The sequence below is a fragment of the Larus michahellis genome, chromosome 6, assembly GCF_964199755.1.
Source record: "Larus michahellis chromosome 6, bLarMic1.1, whole genome shotgun sequence".
Taxonomy (NCBI): domain Eukaryota; kingdom Metazoa; phylum Chordata; class Aves; order Charadriiformes; family Laridae; genus Larus; species Larus michahellis.
In genome coordinates, this window is record NC_133901.1 from 18,865,434 (window position 1) to 18,879,859 (window position 14,426).

General features: G+C 39.6%; 1 protein-coding gene across 3 annotated transcripts in view; it reads right to left on the reverse strand.

Moving 5' to 3' along the window:
* The window catches only part of PIK3CB (phosphatidylinositol-4,5-bisphosphate 3-kinase catalytic subunit beta), a 112,496-nt gene that overhangs the window by 68,092 nt on the left and 29,978 nt on the right, over positions 1-14,426 (reverse strand). The gene's annotated exons all lie outside the window — the stretch shown is intronic.

A 14,426-nucleotide genomic window follows, 5' to 3' on the forward strand; every position in this document is an offset into this window, starting at 1 on the left:
GAGCAGTGCTCCTCTTCCAAGAAATCCGTACCTATATGCACACTCGCACACACATACTGAAGCGCAAAGGCTTGAGGCTGAGCCGACTCGAGCACTGAGCAGTTGCAAACAAATCCACCACCCTGCACAAGCCCTTGTGACATCTACAGAGATGTTTGCAGGAGTTAACAAACTGCCCATCAACTGGTCTGCAATCAGTGCGCACCCTCAGCCATCATACTACTAAAATTCATCTTTCTGAACACTAAAATAGATTGCCAGCAATAACAAAAACAATTGATTCTGCATGGATTTTCATTACTTCTAAAGCAGTATTTGAAAACAGAAGTCTCAGGGAGGGGGGCATTAATTGCCAGCAGCACAGCAATTCCTGTACCTTAAAGAGCCAGTGAAGCACTGGTTCTTCTGGTCCCGTATCACACCACAATTATGCCCCACACTTCTGTTTCAAAACCTACTTTTGCAGCTAAGTTAATTACAGGGCATAACAGGGAACACAAGGACTTGTTAAGGAAAAAAATTACCTCCACAACATCGGTTTTTGATAAAGGAATCTTACATTCATTTAATGAGCTCAAGGCCATTTTCAGACATCCTAAAGTTTATGAGGTCCATCTCCATGATTTCCCTCTGAAAGACTGAAGGTGCACAGCTCTCACTGACGAGGCATTTCCTCACAATTCAGCACACCTGAATATGGCCCTAATTGTTGACGCATTTTTTACTTACTACCGTATCACAGATGTCAAAGCACTGCAAAAAAACCCTACTGGTTCCGCCCCAAAATTACTAAATGAATAAATATTTACTTGCAGAGAAATAAAACTGTGAGTCTTCATCTTAGCTCTGCAAAGATCTTATCACAATTATTTAGTTATTTGAAACATTATTAATAGGACTACTCGCGATTTCTGTTTCTTGTGATCTGTGTAGTCTATTTTCTTCACTACTTTCACATGCTGATGTTTCACTTCCCATTTACATTATGTTAAACGCCTAATATGGTGAAACTATGCAAATTTACTTCTATTTAGTTTCCAAATTCTGCTTTTTTGTTATGTGCATATTTAGATTTAAATAACAAGAGTAAACAATGAATTTTCCAGCAATTAATTGTTATGAGCCATTTTGTGAAGCTACTTCCCACTCTGCTCTAGATACCAATTTAAAGGCTTTGTTCTTAATGATTAAAACAAACTCCAAAGTGTGGACTGCAAGGATTATGAACAAGCACAGCAACGTCTAGCTAAGTGTACTTCAAAGACATGCTGCTGGGGTCCAACTTGCTGTTTGATTCCAAATATTACCATATGATAAATATTAACAGTATTTCATCACTAATATCACGTATATAGTAAATACTATCTGAAACTAAAAATAATCACTAATATTTATTGTGATGAAGAAGGAAAACTTCAAGCATCTAACAAATGGAGTTTACCTTCAGCTACATCCAACATTCACAAGCAAATCTATTAAGCTCTCTTAGGTAATGAAACACTCTGCATTTTAATTTGCTCTTGCTCCCCACTCCCTCCTCTTTCAGGTAGCAAGACTTCTGTTGCCTCATACTTCAGTGCTGGAAACTCAGGGTGTTACCAAAGGAGTTGCATGTTATATGCCAGAATGTACAAATTTGTGTTGTCGGTGTGCCTATGGAAGGCCTCCAAGAACCTCGGCTGTGTTACCAAACAGAAAGGGAGAGCGTCACTAGGGAACGTGGAAGCAAGATGACCAGAGTGTGAAGAAAGCAAGGACAGCCTCCTCCTGCTCGTATTAGCCGCTCAACAGCAAACCTGATGTGCATTTAAACAGGTGGGGAAAAACAGGCAGAACTAACAGAAAACTAGTTGCAAGCCTGAATACAAGTTTGGGCTTCTAATTCTTACACTTCCTCTGAAACATTGAAAAGACAGAAGCTTTACAATATCCCTATTCCTTATAGCCCTTATGTATGAATTTAAGATTGGCGGGACAATGGCAATAGTAAGTGCACAGTTTACAATACAGAACATGTCTAGGAGTGATTTTGAGACCAAGTTTTCTAATATAAAATTAAACAATCACATTCCCAGGTTCTAATACAATCCTTTGCATTAATATCTACATTTATAGCAAGATTATTTTATCCCTTTCATTAACTATTTTATCTTCAATATAACAAGAGCTGCAATGTAATATATATTGATAGACTGTCTTCCTTAACGCCTCTTTACATAGAGGTTCTATAACTTTCTCTACCATCTGGTACATCCACAAGAAAAAGGGATCAAAGATTCTGTCATCTTAGAGCTGACAAATAACTCCTAGCACCACCAGCAATTTTTATTTAAAAAAAAAAAAAAAGATTCCCCTCCATATTAATAAATTTGATCAGGTTTCTTTATGAAAGTTACTACATATCAAAACCAGGAAGAATAACTCAAAAAGTATGCAGCTACCAGGCTCTGCTCATGGAAGTTTGGTTGAGTTTTGGGTGGGTATTTTGAAGCCGGGTTTTTTTTCAGAAAAAAAATGTAAAAATATCAAGCATAATTTCAGCATAGCAACACATAATGTCACACAATTTAAGAACCCCAAATTTGCACTACTCCCAGGCTAGACACAGGGGAGTGCTTGGTTTAAAACAAACAAACAAACAAAAAACCACACAAACCACAATCCTCCTCATTAAATCAACAGTTCAAATCTGGATTTGGATCCAAAAGTCAGATTTGAATAGTATTCATACATTTTACACTGCTTTTAGACATAGCACCTAGAATTACAGAACACTTGATGTAAAAAACACAAACCCCAAACCCTCTATTTCCCTCAGCTGCAATGCTCAGCATAGTAATTTAGACTATATGGCAGTTTTCAGCTTCATTCATTAATGAAAACGTTTCAGTAGATTAAAGAACTACCTTATTTCTGGCAGAAGTAAAAGCTTTTCATGGCACCAGGGAACACTGCAGTGAGAGATTTTCTTCTATATTCTGAGAAGGAATCGAGCTATAGTAGTGCTAGAGCTGTGACTTGCTCTAGGTACCCTTTTCAGCACATGGGCATGAATTCTGCAGGAAGAGTAGCAATAGCAGCACTGGCAGAGCACAGAAATCCTTGGGGAATAAGGTTCCTCCATAAAGAGAGCAATCTGCTTGGCAGATCCCTAACACAGATGAGCGACTTCTTACCCGTAGTATCATAGATGCTATGGTGAATAGAACTGCTCTAACCAGCTTAAGAATAATTTTATCTTCGATACGATCAATCTGCAAAGCAATTCCTGATGCTGAGCTGAATCATGACCATCAAGATGGAAAGAATACAGCCCTGTTAATGTTCTGTGTAACATCTCTAAAGCCACAAGACTAAAGAGGAACCTGACAAAAGCTGGACTAAAAGTGATGCGTTCTCTGACTTCTTCACAGGCAAGGTGTGGAAGGACTGAAGCAAGGAGGCAGCAGACGCATGCTGGAGAATGTATTTATCCTCCCGCTACCACTGAATTACAAGATCAATATTTACAGCAGTTTCTAGCAATAGGCACGTAAAATCTCTTTCTCTGCTAAGTAAAAATGAGCTCCTCTTCCTTCCAGAGCAAACCACCAGAGAGACTTTACCACTTCACTACATCACAACAACTTGCTTCACCTCCAAATAACAGTAGTAGTAATATACAAGGTATATAAACCTGGGCACACACAAGAGCACTGGAGCAGCAGCATTTGCAGTTAAGAAAGCAATTCTTAAAATATGCCATAAAAATCAGAAGTCAAAAAAGCAACTCTTGCAAATGAAAGCAAAGGCTTTTCAGCGTTCACGCAAACAAAAATGGTTTGACAGTGATAAAAATTTCTCACCACCACACTTAACAGCAAAAGAGGGATTTACCAGGGGGTCCAAGTCTTGAGGAAAGACCTGAAAAATATTTGCCTTAACTCCTTTCAAATTCTCTCCCATGATAAGTCAGAAAGAAAACAAAGCCCCTCTATAATCCTATTTTACTTATCCTAAGTAAATCACAAGGAAAAAAAATACATCACAGAACAACAGAAAATTAAACACCACTGACACCATTTCGTTTGCCACCGCATCCCAAGAAATCTTTTTTTCAGGTTAGCTGGGTCTGTTAATCACCAAGATGTAGAAGCATGAGCTGAAAGTTCCAGGAATGCTGCTGTTTCCAAAGACTCCTTATATCAAGGGTCTAATTAACCACACTGCCCGTTTTTCAAGAAAACCACCATTACATAAGTAGAAACCCTTCATTACTCTACAAATAGAGTTAAAAAACAAATTAAAAGTAGCACGCTACTTTCCTGGCCAACAAGCCCCAATTAAATTAACAATGAAGAAGCCACTTTTGGCATCAAGAGGGTGGAAAATTGTCATAATAAGTGGTATATATTAGGTCTGGCTCTTTTGAGCTTTATCAGCATAGCGCACACAGCCTGCATCTCTCGTTTTCATGAGCCCATAACCCCAGAAGATCAGTCTTAAGCACTGATATACCAGTATTTTAAAAAACAGCAAGTAGTGATGGGAGGACAAAAGAAGCCAACAAAATGCTGAAGGCCTCTTTAAATCCTGTAGTTGCATGCAATAAAAGTTGACAAGCTATCAAAGTACAAATAAATCTGAAAATACAGCAGCACGATTTGTGAAATTCATATTAAAAATAAAGTAACTTGAGGACACTAAAATGATTAGCTGCAGCTACAGACTAAGGCAAGAATTGCTCTCCCTTCTCATAAAATTTACCTAGAAATTAACTGGAACAGGAATATTAACTCAGAGAAAACTGCTATAAATAGAAGGGGGTTAATCATTCAAATTTCTATTCCCATGACAACCATACTCTAAAGAGTCTTAACTTTTTAATCTTTTAATATGATGCATTAAAAATACTTTAGCTGCTATAATACGGTCTGCTTCTACCTACTTTTTATTAATAATTTCTTTTTTTTTTAAAATACAATAAAGGAGATTTTCTGTCAACAAAAGCATTTTCACAGATACTAGGCAAAGTGAGGCTGTGCATCAGCTGAGATGATTGTATGTAGCCATTTAAATGGATTGTTTTAAATGGGACCACTTAAAAATATATTTACCTTTTCTCTATCCTAATATAAAGCACATAAAACCTATTTGCTATTTATTTTAACTACCATAGCTGCTACGAAGTATTTTTCAATTAAGCGTCTGCATTTATCCTAAAGTAGAATCTCACATACTTTAAGGTCCATGACAGCTGACATTATGTACGTTCAAGGACGTAAACACAAGAAAAGTTTACCAAGCAAACAGCCACCTCATCCCCAATGCACAGATGAAAACATACCGTGATAACCAAACTTCTCTAAACTCACACAGCAGCCGGGTGACACACTTGCAAACAGAATCTAATTATTACAAATCCCTAGCCAGCGCTTCACCCACAGTATTTCTCACCCAAGTAAATTAATGCTGAAGCTTTCAAGTTAAACAAAATGGAGTAAAGGAAAAAAGAGAAGTTCTTTATTTAAAAAGTGGAAACAGATAAGGAGTTTCGTCATTTTGTGGTAAATAGCAAATCAAAGTGAGTTTTAATCCAGGGTATTTGCAGTGACAGAAATTATGGAAGCACCCAATATGCACACTCAATTTCAAAAGATACAGAGCTACTGCAAATCTTGATGAAACTATTATAAATTCAGATGAGAAATGAGGAAGACTTGATTGTGGTCTCAACATTACTTCTAACTTTTTAATTACATCTTCACATTCTTGCAAATCTTGTTCTTACCGAAGAATTCAATTCCTACTAAATAATGTTTCCTTTTTATGTAGTACTTTCCTGCTATTCTTAATCACTGTAGCTCTTCATATACCAGATTTATGTACAGCACCCAAAGGAAGTAGAAATTACTGTCATTATCAAAACAGACTGCCATATAAAAATAAACAACTTCTATGTACTCGCATTAGCTGAACTGTAAGAACTTACGCAGAATCACACTGAGCATTAAAAAATGGTACCCTAACACTTAAAGCAACGAATTACTAAAGAAAAACGCTTTCATTATTATTCGGGTAAAAAATAAAGTTAGATCATTATGCTGAGCTTACTAAAATTTTCAACATAGCTTGAGATCACCTAATTCAAGTGTAAGTAAACATTTTAAATAAAAAATATTACTTCCTTATATTACTAGCACTAGCGTAGACATGAAACAGTACGTCTGAAGCACTGGGGAAGTAAAACTGGCCTAGGATGAGACTCAACATATTCCATACAGTTCAATACACATCTTAATACTGGTATCTCTTTATCTTTAAATAATGTTTGAAATTTTTAGATAGTTTATACACAGTTTGTAATAGTTCGTAATCATAATGAAGTTATTTAAAGAAGAGTTATTTATGTAGATGCATGTAGACTTTCTGTATATTAGAAAGTATTTTTTTATTTTTAACGAAATATAAAAGGACTTTTGTCAAAAGCATTGCATCTGTCTTATGTGGATATTAAAAAGAAGCTGAACACCACCAGCCTGGAGAACAGATAATCAGTCCCTCATCATTTTTATTATTAACAACAGAAAGGAAAGTCTCTTTTTTTGCTAGCAAGAGTTTTGTGCCAAAAATTAATGTACCATTTGCTGCTGACAATCTGCCAGGCTAATGATGCTTTTCTTCACTCAAGAGGGTTCAGAAACTACTACTCACTTTCCAGTCAGCATTTATCACAGTTTCCCAACTACAGTCCTCCCGTGAAAAGAAAAACAAGACAGCTTTTCTCCACACACATACACACACCTCTTCACACTTAAATTATTACTACAAGTAAATAATTTAAAATACCTCAGCAGACACAGACACGCGTTCTTCACGTACTGATATTATGGCTTAATCCTGATGTCATGGTGCACGTAAGACTCCCATAAAACTTCCATTCAAATCTGACATGAGAAAACCGAAAGAATAAAATCATAGAATCATAGAATTGTTTAGGTTGGAAAAGGCCTTTAAGATCATCGAGTCCAACCGTTAACCTAGCACTGCCAACTCCACCACTAAACCATGTGCCTCAGCATCACACCTATATGTCTTTTAAATACCTCCAGGGATGGTGCCTCAACCACTTCCCTGGGCAGCCTGTTCCAATGCTTGATAGCCCTTTTGGTGAAAAATTTTTTCCTAATATCCAGTCTAAACATCCCCGGTGCAACTTGAGGTCGTTTCCTCTTGTCCTGTTGCCCGTTACTTGGGAGAAGAGACCTACCCCCACCTTGCTCCTTTCAGGTTAAGCTACATTTAAAATTTTATTTCCTACTAGGTTTGGACTCATTATTGGGTTTTTTGTTAAATTAGTAACAGGACTTATATTCTGCTGTGTCTCATTGACATTTGGCCATTTCATATGCTTACACAGACTGCATACACACAGACGCGCGACCTGTTTACTGCTGTCTGTACACCAAGTACTAACTCTTCCTTGCCTAGAGGATCCCTGGTTATGGCTCAGACAATCCTCCTTAAACATCTTCACTGACATCTTGAATTGCATCCTTAGCAGGGCATATAGATAACCAGATAGCAAATTCAGAGGTCCTCCCGTGTATCAGCTGAAACAAAAGGAAGACACTCGGCACAAAAGCCTAGAAACACAAGTACTCCAAGCCCATGTGAGTTTCAGACCACCACACAAAATGGCGGATCCCAAAGGCCTTGCCTCCCTTAGTAACACCCATTTAAGTCCAAAAGGGATCGAGGAAAAAAAAACATCCCAACAATTCAACATCAGCAGAGAACAAACAGTATTTCCAGCCACCTTCAAGCAGTGAAACAAACGTGATCCAACAGCAGGCCTCCCAGTACCACGATCCAGTATCACCACCCCGAGCCCACATCTCCCCGCCATCCCACCCAGCCCCGGGCTGCTGAGGCCTCACCAGCGCCGTCCCCTCCTTCCCAGCCTGGAAGGAACTACTGGTTCCTTCCTGCCCACAGCTGGCACCAGAGTGCTGTCTTCTGCAGATTCCACCCTACAGAATGTTATACTTTGTAAAGCATAAATTATTTCCAAGCGGCACCCTCAGGCCAGGACCCCCAGGGCACTGTAAGGAACACCAGCCTATGCCTCCAAGAACCAGCTGCCTAAAAAGACACGACACTTAACAGAGAGAAGACTCACATAGGACTAACACACAGGTCCTTCATTTCTTTGGGGGTTGGGAGGGAAATAATGGGGGATTCTGGGGAGAAGGCATAAGCCAAGAGGAGTGTATTTAATGACAGAGTACAGAAAAAAAAACAACAAAACCTTAAAAATTTAAAAAAAAAAACCCAGGAGTACTGAAAGGTGGATGAAGTGGAAAAAAGTACAGGCTTAAGGACCGAAGTGCTTTTCAAAAACAGAGGAAGGAATGTGAAGCATGAAGCCAATCAGTAACGGGATACAGCACCCAAGATAATTTTTAAATGACATTTTATGTGCTTCTTTCTACTGCATCAACTTTGTACTTAGCTTCGAGTTTTTACTGACAACATTTACCTTTGTTTACCTGGTTCTCCTCTGTGTGTACATGTGTCTGTCCCTGTGTGCGTGTGCACAAACCACAGGCCAACTCACAGCCTTCCAGAGGACACAACGCTAAATAGCAATACTCACAACAGCAACAGAAAACCACCACACTGCACCACTCGAAAGCAGTGTTTTGGGGAGTTATTTGTAGTGAAACAAATGTAATCTGTCTTTAAAATCAGGTATGCTTTATATTCTTTTGTTATTAGCATTCTATACCCATGAACATAAAATTGTTCACTGAAAATAACATTTCAAAATATCACATTTCATTCTTAGAAAATAAAACGATGCAGCAATATCAAAATCTCTCTCTCAAGCGCTTTATAAAAGATAAAAAAGGCATTGCTCAACAGGTAGCTACCACAAGAATCTCAAGCACTACAAATGTTACCAGTTATTCTATTTTCTAGAGGTTTTTTTACAATATTCTCCAAACCATCTACCATCTACTCTGGTTTTTAAACTGCTTCTAGCACTCTGTAGCTGCATACAAGCACAAGTCTTCTGCATTAAATCTGTCACAACCCCACTTGACGGCAGGACTGTGAGCCTCTTTCAATGTCAGGTCGATCCTACAGAACACCAGCTATTGCACATTCCACACAAAAGCTTTCATAAACAACTCATTATTCTTATGCTTAGTTTTTTTAAATATTTCATTGCTTTGTTAAAGATACACTCTGTGCATTCAGTCAACAAAGGACTTTCAGAAACACTGAAAATTAGCAAATGCTCCACAACAATACTGTATCGTAAAACCAAAGACACACTAGTATTCTTATTAATTCTTATTAACTGACAACACAAACCACAAACATGCCCGTGACTTCCACAGAACTATTTATCTACCTCTGCTATCCAAACAAGCTATTGCGCACATACTGCCAGTTGATGCAGACTCAAAACTTACATTGTCTAACTCATCTTTGAATCCTTTCATAGCTGTTTTTTAATCCAGTGGATATACGGTGTCTGGGGGCAAGAGGATGACAAGAATGACCCAAACAGTGCAAGCTCCTAATGGACTCCACATCACTTAAAAATGTTCATCAGTTCCAAATTAATGCATGAACAAAAGCCTCTGCTTTCTGCTCTGGATACAAGAAATCTGGGAACAAAAGCCTCATAAGAACATTGTGAAAAGAAGTTTAGACTCTTCAGTCTAAATCTTTGGTAGTTCCCAAAACTGATCTTCAAAAGATAGTAATGAGAACACACCGATTACTTGGGTCTCATAAAAAGAAATTAGAAATCACAGGGCTGTCGCCTCCTCCCTTCTTACAAGTAAACTCATGCAAAGAAGAAAGATACCATCACATACAGGCACAAAAATTAAACCCACAACATAGATGTTTTGGGGTTTTTTTCCATTACAGGGCATACCTTTCCCAGTGAATCGTCATAGTTTCTGTGGGGAAAAAAAAAATATTGTATTTACACAGCTATTTTATATGCAAGATTCAAAATTCTTCTTGAATCTAATATCTCAGAAGTACTTTATTATTAGAGGCAGATCTATCCCATCAGGTCAACTCACTCCATACCCCTGCCCCAAGGAACTGTACCCTACTTGTTCAAAGATTCTGTTACAAAAAAAACCCAAAGACCAGTAGTAGTAAAAAATCTGGGGATGATTTATCAACTTAAAGTGGGAAGTAAAACTGTTCAGCACTACAGCAACACATATAGTTAAGTTACACAATCATAAAACTACACACTGATATCGTTGATGGAGTTCCCTTAAGATATTTTGTGATGTAGAACTCACAAAGCTACTCTGAAAATCAGAATAACTATTGGAAACCATAGCAAGATATTCTGGAAAGAGACGAGCATCCTTTACAATTCAGTTTCACAATGAAAATTTAACACTACTTATCAAAAATATGCAAGTTTGACAATTTTGGAAGAAACAAAAGTAAGCTACGAGTAGCAAATTTATATTTTGCATCAAGAGAAAAATTATACTACTCGTAACTCTTACACTTTTGTTAAAGTAAATACAAAAAATATTTATATATATGTAGATTTAGCTCCAAAGACACAAAATTAATCCCAAGTTCAATTAATTCACAATTTTAAGTCAAGAGTATCTAAGATAAGAAACTGAATAATGGAAGTTCTCACAGCTGCCCCCCCTTCTTTTTTTCTTCCCCTTTTTAATACAACTGGAAAAGATTTGGGGCATTTTTCCTCCCATGGCCGAGGGCCAAAGCTGTGAAGTGGAAGCAGCAAAGAAGGTACCCGAGGACAGCCTGGGTCCGCTATTTGCATACGGCCATATTTACAAAAGGCCGTATTCTGTAGCATGCTAGCAATTAAACTTTGGCTAAAGCCTAAACTTTTAGTTTACCTAAAACTGCCAAAACCAAAACAAATAAGCAACTTGCTTGCTCCCCCCTCCAAAAAAAAAAATTATCAGTGGGAGACAGTATAATTGCTCCAATCCTGCTTCTCAAAGGAAGCTTTTTTTGACACATCAGTGTCAGTATTTGTTTCTTTAATCTTCTGAAGCTAGTATGTAAATTCAATTATTTTGGTAGCTACATATGCACAAGCATTTGCACATGAGGGCCTTACTCTGCCACTCTTAAAATATGTAAATGCAACCACATTCCTGAATTTATTTCCACCTAAGGTTGAGATATAAAGATTTACCCATGTAAATTTGACTGATTGTAAAACAGATTGGTCAATGTTGCACACAAACTAACTGGTACTTCAGGCATTATACAAAAACATGTAGCCTTAACCTTGCAGAATCTCCCATTTGTGATTTTTTGACACAACTGCCACTTTGTTACCTGCTGTTACCCCTTGACAGTAAGTATACACATTACTAACCCAAAGCAAAATTGCCTGATTACAAGTTACTACTCTGATTTATAAAAATTTATTTAAAAAAAAATGTTTAATTTCTAGTGCAAGATGATTTTTGCCACCTGATCTGATGAAGTTATCGAAACAAAACACACCGAAACTTTCACGTGCTGAGTGACGGTGAGGACTAACAGCACTGCCACAAAATAAATTGTTTAATGCACTCAGACACTAATACTGAATATTCTTTCTATCCCTCTGCAATTCGAAGTCCTCATATTCTGAGCCAAATGAATTGAGATTTGAGATGTAGTACTTAACAGCATGTGTGTCACTGCTCCAAGCGTATCAGTTTGAGTAAAAACACACATTTACTGAAAAACAAAACCAAACAAGCAAGCTTTTCTGTGTAACTGTGTAAATGATCCTTATTGCAGATTTTTCTCTCCTGGCCTGCTGTCACAGAAACCGCCAGTTGTGAAAAGGGTTAAGTCCAGGACTGAAGGGGCTGCTGCTGCTGCTACCAAGCATGTGGAGTCAGAAGGTCCACCTCAAACTCAAGCAGCCCCACGGACTTTGCATAAAACACAATGCCACATTCCACAGCCCAACCACCCACCTATTTATTTTCAGATAAGTTAACTGGTGGCAACTTTTAGAGAACCCAGGGCAAAACTTCCATGTGTATCTCTAGATCTATGAAAAAGCACTTCAGCTATTGACCTCTGTGCCTCTCATCACTGAGACACAACACCAGCTTTCCAGCTGAACAGCCTGAACACCAGCCCGCATTTCCACCCAACTTCTCAATAATAACAACTAGCATTTTTCCTGCACCCTCCTTGTATATACGCCATTCTGATAGTTTGTCCTGACAGAGCATAGTGCAGACACGCAAACTTTAAAAAAAAAAAAAAGTGTGCAACGTTTCACAAGCCTATTGCCTCTATGTTCAACCTCCAAAAAAGGGAAAGGAGTGGTGAAACAAGGGAGAAGACGCAAGATACGGTCTCGCTTTACTATATCACAAGAACCAAAGAAAGATTTTTTTTTTTTTTTATTTTGTTTTTTTACAAAGGGTTTCCTACACTAGAATTTGGAGTTCTGACACAAGTCTATAGACAATTGGAGAACTAGCAAATTTATGACATCAGATATTCCAAGGAAGTGAAACCTGACTTAACGGAAGTGATTTTTATTCAGGAAAAACAGATATTTAAATAGGTATCAAGAAAAATATTTTAAGATGATGTATGGAGGAAGTTCCTTTTTAAATTTTTAAAATCCATTTAATTACAGGCTGAAACCCCACCCAAGCACATTTCCAAGTCATAGAATCATAGAATTGCCTAGGTTGGAAGGGACCTTACAGATCAGCTAGTTCAACCATCAGTCCACAACAAAACATTCTTGATATTACTGATATCTCTGATAGTCTTTTTCAAAAGGCCAAAAAAAGAGTTAACAACAATTTTTTTTTCCAATAATCCTTTTCTTTCTCTCACTCTTCTGAAAAGCACTGCTTGGTGGCACAAAACTTCCGAAACCTGAAAAACCATCACCAGTCTGAACTGAAGCTTCTAGACTGAAGTTTCCAAATGACCTGGCGATTGATTCACCACCCACCTTAACGCGTTCCACTAGACTTCGCAACCTTTTGATAAGTGTATGGACATTCAATATTTATTTATGTGCAATTTTCTTAAAAGCAAAAGTATTACAAAGTTTTATTTCACCTTTTAATTAATCTTTGAAGACCCACAGTTGTGGGAGTCTAGCTAATACTACAGACCACAGGCCGACCAAATTTCTATGACATCCTTCATGTATTCACGTAACTTTGAACCCTAAACTACAGTCCTGAAAACATAAATAACATGTTACTGGGGTTTCTAGTAATGCCCAGCTTCAAGAACTTCCTAAGCCTGAATAAAATGCAGCATCAACAGCGTTAGCAGCAGCACTGACCTAGAGAGTACATTTACTTTGGCTACAGTTGTCAATTCCAAATGAACAAAACTCATCAACCTATCTGGTGACAAGGAAAGTCTGTAAATGCAGAAAGTTCTGGGAAAGAGAAATCCTAAGCTTTCTTGATTTTGGAAGGTATCCAGGATCAGTCTGTAAGCACACATGTGCTGGAGCTCGACAAACCAGGGATTCTGGCATGAAAGGTTTCCGTTTCTCTTTCAGGAACTCTTTGGGACTAATGAAGATTTATTCCCCCCTTACACAGCAACAGGTCCTCAAGCTGTGGAAGCGCTCAGCTGCCTGTGGAGAAAGCGTAGGATGAGAGCGCGCTGCCAAAGGGACGTCTCTGTGCATCGCCTGCCCTGGGCTGCGCAGAGAGCGAGCATCTCGCTGGCAATACATTTCCCAAAGGCTGCTTTTCCACACGAATTCCTGCGGCTCAGAAGGAAAACAAGCGCCCAGAAACTTAGCTGGAAACAGCCGGGCGTATCGAGTAATCTGAACGTCCCTTACAAACCACAAGGCAATCACTAAGAGCGCCCAGCTTGGGGAAAAAAAAGAAATATTTAAAAAATTCTCCAGGCATGAAGCAAAGTCCGACCTTGTCCGGCGAACCCTCCCCGGGGCGCCGGCGCTGAGCACCTGGGGACCCCCCCAGTCTCCCCCAGGCGCCGGGGCCGCTCTCGGCGGGGGCCAGGCCCGGCCGAGAGGGGCACAAGGACCCGCCGTCCCGGGCTGCGTGCGCCAGCCCGGCCACTTGTCGCGGCGGCCGTTACCGCCGGGCCCTCCGGCGCAGCGGGGCCCCCGCTCACAGCCGCCGGCCCCCCCCGCCCCGCTGCCCACACCTTCCCCCGCGCCGGGGAGCGGGCACAGCCCCTCCCGCCCGGTTGAGCAACCGCCGTGTCGCAACGAGCGGCAGCCGAGAAGTGCCCTCTTCCTGCGGAGCTCGGCGCCGCGGGGAGGGACCGAAACCAGCCGGCGGTGGCGGCCGAGGGGAAGCCCCGCCGCCACGCAGCCCTGCCCGCCCGCCGGTGCCCCGCCGCTGCCGTCCCGTCCCCTCCCCTCGGAGCGCGGCACACCC